Raw genomic sequence first — 5,339 nt, forward strand, 5'->3', positions numbered from 1 at the left:
GGTGCGGTTTCTCCCCCCCCCCCCCCGCCCCGGAGGAGGGCATGCGAGGGAAAGGGGGAGTGGAAAAACAGCCTGTGGATGTGTTTATGACCTTTTAGCGCCACCTAGTGTGAAAACCCCTCCCATTATGTCTCCCAGGCCAGGTAGGAGACGCTGTAATCGCACCTCGGCGCCAAGCTCCTCAATCACCTACCCGAGCAAAATAGTAATTAAAAACCACAACACTGTGCTCACACACTTAGTCTTGAAATCCTCCGAAGAAACAGACAGACATACCTGTGCGGTTGGACCGACTTGTTGCGACAGCAGCAGCGCAGTGGAAGGGAAGGTGATGTTCTGGGAGGGGGGTGGGGGACACGTCTTTGTGCGTCTTTCAGTTGATGCATATTTTTTTTTAAAAAAAGGGAACCTTCAGTATTAGAGCAGCGCTCTGTTGAGCTGCAGAAGAAGAACAAAGAATGCAGCAGCCCTCTGGGGATGCATTTCAGAGTTACTTCAGTTTCAACCCGCTGAAATCGATGTTTCTTGGGTACAAGGTTAGGGACTGTAGTCTGTACTACTGTATACAGCTCCTACTGCCTTTTGCTGTAAGTGGAATTTCTAGATCGTTTAAAACATCATGTTAATGCTTATGTTTCGCTTCCTGTTTTCAGACTTCTGGTTGGTTCCAGATTTCAACAGTCCCTCTTGCACTATTTATTGGATGTCCCATCCTGTTGATCGTATTGACTCTTGTGTTACCCGCCTGGAGTCCTAGCGAGGAAGGCAGACTCGCTTCTATGGACTGCAAAGGTCTGCGTCAAAGCAAAGGGTCGCGCTGGCTCTGGCGATTTGGTTTGGAATCATCTGTTACAGGCAGTTCAGTCGCCAGCCAATACTTAGTTGCGAAAGATTTGTTATACTAAAAGAAACGGGCATTACATCTTGGAGAGGTAGTTAGGGGGGCCAGAAAGATGGGTCAGCAGCAGATGTTATTCCTTATGAGCACCAATTACGAAGTATAAAAAGTATAGCCACATAAGATCTTTCTTTCTTTCTTTCTTTCTTTCTTTCTTTCTTTCTTTCTTTCTTTCTTTCTTTCTTTCTTTCTTTCTTTCTTTCTTTCTTTCTTTCTTTCTTGCTTGCTTGCTTGCTTGCTTGCTTGCTTGCTTGCTTGCTTGCTTGCTTGCTTGCTTGCTTGCTTTCCTTCCCACTAAAACTTCTCAAGTAACTTTTGCCTAAATTGTTTGTAGCTTCTTGTAAATCCCCTTATTGACAGAAATGGTAACTTTGACCCAGGACATAACCCGCTTTTATTCTCTGTTACGCAGAGGCACCGAGACGTTTGTGTTGCCCAGATAATGTACATGTAGAGCAATTGATACTTTGGGAGGAAAGGAGTTATCCGGCAAAAGCGAGGAAAAGTCACTGACAGGCGATAGCAACTTGATAATTATTTCACTTCGGCCCTGAAATAATCCCAGCGTGATCCAGGTCAAACACCTACAGGCTTATTTGGAAGGAAGGGCTCCCGCCCTCCCTCTTACAAGGAGGTGCGACCCAACAAGACCCCCCCTTTTCTCCTCATTTCACCTCCTTTTCATCTCCAGCTAGGACACTTGGATTGTTAGCAATTCACAGTGCAATCCTATGCAGAGTTAACGGCACCTCAGTCGTGGAAAGTGCCGTCAAGTCATAGCTGACTTATGGCGACCCCTGGTGGGGTTTTCATAGCAAGAGACTAGCAGAGGTGGTTTGCCATTGCCTACCTCTGCAACCCTGGTCTTTGTTGGAGGTCTCCAATTACAAGGCCGACCCTGCTTAGCTCCTGAGATCTGAGGAGATCAGGCTCATTAAACCCACTGAAAATAATTGTTTCGGTTGGAATCTGTGGATTTTAATCCACTTCTTTCCGCCTAGCCCAGGCAGCGAGCCTGATCTCATCAGATCTCAGAAGCTAAGCAGGGTCAGCTTTGGTTAGTAATTGGATGGGAGACCTCCAGCGAAGACCAGGATTGCAGAGGCAGGCAATGGCAAACCACCTTGATAGTCTCTTGCCATGAAAACCCCACCAGGGGTCGCCATAAGTCAGCTATGGCTGGAGGGCACTCTCCCCCTCTTCCTTTCCGCCTAAGCAGGAGGACGTTTACTTGCCGAGGGCTCTGCTTTGAAGCCGGCGAAACTGGCTTCCGACTAAAGGGGAGGGGGTGCAGGGGAGCGCAGCGCCTTCTTCGGCTGGCGCAGTCCTTGCTGCCAACTTGTCACCGCAGAAGCGCCGCTCCTTTGACTCCCCCGCTGGCTGCCCGAGGAGCCCTGCTTGCATCGATCTCCGGATTTCACGGCGCAGGAGTCTTTACTCAGCGGTCACCACTCCACAGTCTCTTCCTTGTAGCGGCTCCGCAAGGGTTAATTCATCCCCCTGCCTCTGGACACCTGCAGAGAAAAGGAGATCGAAAAAATGGTCAGCCATGGGTCTCTTCCCTCTCGAGGGTTTAAGAAAAAAAGGGGCAGGATAACCTGTCTGGGGCTGCATTTTGTTCCCCCCAGATTTTAATGGGAGTGCGGGAAGGCGTGGCAGCAGATCCTGTTTCTGTGTCAGAGGCACAGACGGAAGAAAGCCAGACTCCTTTAGAAGGAGATGCAAGCCAAACATGCCCCTTCTTGCTTCTCTAGCAAGGGTAACTAGGTCTTGGGGTGTACTGCCCCCCTCCATCTGCTTGACTGGAGCAGTTGGAAGTCGCAAAAAAGAGAACAAAATATTCACAAGGCATTTATTTACACCCTGCCTTTCCAGCCTTAGTCATTCTCTTCTCAGTTTTATCTTCACAACCACCCTGGGAGGTAGGTTAGGCTGAGTGTGTGTATGCCTGGCCCAGGGTCACCCAGGAGTCTCTCTCCAGGAGACAGCTCCGCAGGTTCTCCTCAAGTGTAGGCAGACACAATGTTAGCTGGGAAGGTTAAAAAGGTAAAGGTAGTCCCCTTGTGCAACTACCAAGTCATTACTGGCCCATAGGGGGACATCACATCACTGCCTTCCCCAGTCATCTACACTTTACCCCCAGGAAACTGGGTACTCATTTTATCGACCTCAGAAGGATGGAAGTCTGAGTCAACCTTCAGTCGCCTATTTGAAGGCGGCTTCCGCCAGGATCCAACTCAGGTCATGAGCAGAGCTCAGGGAAGGCTCTGTCAATTTCACCTCTAAAACTGTGTAGAATCGCAACCAGAAGGCAACAAGGAATGGAAACGGGCTGGAGCTGCCTTCCAGAGCTGGGCTTGGACCTGGAGAGGTTATAATGGGCTGAAGTTTCCCTTCTGGCGTTTCACAGCCCCTTCACACAGCCCCAGTGTACAGCAAAGCCTTTGCCCTGCCGCAGGCTCTGTCTTTTTAAGCTACCCTTCATCTCCGGACACTGTTCTTCACCTGTCAGGTGTCTCATGTAGAGAAACGCAGGCTTCCATGGCAGAGTGGGAATTCTAACCTGTGTTTCTCTGACACTTTAACCACTACACCACACTGGCTCTTAAACAGCTGCTGTTGGTTATGTTTTGCTGACTGACCATTTATTTATAAACTCGTACAACATGTGGATGGGAAGAAACCCAAACTACAAAGGGGCAACCTTGAATGAAGTGGTCAGAGGGAGCGATTCTTAAATCCTTTGCTCTGGAGCGGTCAATGAAACCATTTAGGGCTGGAGTAAAGTGTTTACAATGCTGCAGCTTGGAATTTTCAGGGCACTTTATTTGTTTCACTTGCAGACCATGTTTTAGCTTCCTTCACTAAAAACCAGGACTTTTTTTTTCAGCTGGAACTCAGTAGAATGGAGTTCCGGCACCTCTAGAAAATGGTCACATGGCCGGTGGCCCCACCCCCTGATCTCCAGACAGAGGGGAGTTGAGATTACCCTCCACACCAGTGGCATGTGGAGGGCAATCTAAACTCCCCTCTGTCTGGAGATCAGGGGGCGGGACCACTGGCCATGTGACCATTTTCAGCAGGGCTATTTAAACTTTAAAAAACTCCCCCCTTGTTCCAGCTGACCCAATGTGATGTCATTGTGTGGTCCTGAGTTCCACCACCGAGTTCCACCCCCTCTTTTCCCAGAAAAAAAGCCCTGCTAAAAACCACGGTGTGCTTGTTAAAAATGTATGTTGCCAATGAAATTATGCATAGTGCTTTCTGCAGAGAATCTTAATCATTATCAAGCAATTATATATAGCACTTTTCTATACCAATTTTATACACATAATTTGAATGTACATTGATTACTTCCACACAAATCTAAGGATCATCACTCCAGCCTATGTAGATTTTTAATTCCACATACTTCAAAGGAACTTACTTCCAAATCTACGGTCGCAATCCTAAACACACTTAGCTAGAGAACACAGAACACGGCTGGATTTACTTACTTCACATGGCACATATGCAAAGCTGCTTCAAATGTTTTGCTCATTCACTGTTCCAATAACCTTGTGGCATCATGTGAGTTAATTTTATTTCTATCTGAGATGTTAATAGTTGGGACAGAAAGATAGTAGCCCTGTTCGCTTGTTGCAGTGAATGCAAGAACAACCTGAATGCTTGTGAGTACGCCTGTTTGTAAGAAAGGGCCAAAGAGTACGCCTGTTTGTAAGAAAGGGTCAATTTTCAAATGAAACCCAGGGACCAGCATCCAGTTTTAATCACACATTCAGCTGTACATGCATTGAATGGAACATGAGAATTACTGCATGCATGTATCAAGAAAAATCACGTGTGCACCATTCATGAACTGTGTGTGGGTCCACTAACTTGTGAACATAATTTATTTGATTTTTACCCGCCCTCCCTGCAAGCGGGCTCAGGGCTGGTTACAACAATATAAGAACAGTAAAAATGCAATACATAGAAGTAAAAACAGACACATTATCAAGTTAAAAACCAGGTTACCCAAGATGGTGATCAATGTTCATAATACACTCCATCTCTTGAGATGTTATGGGGTATGGCAGGCAGGTGATACACAATGTTAATAAGAGGTGTACCACAGGTCACAGGACTAGTGACTTGTCCTCCTTTGATTCTGAGCTGAGTCCCTCCTTCTCAATTTTTAAAAATTATTAATTTCTCTTCTATTGTTATCTTCCATCAGTGGGTGAAGAAGGCACTTTTGTTCTGTTTGGTATTCCTTTGTTGACTAGCCTTCTTTTTAAATTGTTGTTTTATATACATTTGTGTATTGTTTTAAAAGTTGGTTTTTAATTTTTTTTTAACTATTCACAGACTCGAGGGCCTAGATTGGGTAGAAGGTAGCATTAAAATGTTTTCATGAACAACTATCATACAATTGTGAAACTATGGAAGGACTTAGTAA

The sequence above is a fragment of the Eublepharis macularius genome, chromosome 2 (genome assembly GCF_028583425.1).
Source record: "Eublepharis macularius isolate TG4126 chromosome 2, MPM_Emac_v1.0, whole genome shotgun sequence".
Taxonomy (NCBI): domain Eukaryota; kingdom Metazoa; phylum Chordata; class Lepidosauria; order Squamata; family Eublepharidae; genus Eublepharis; species Eublepharis macularius.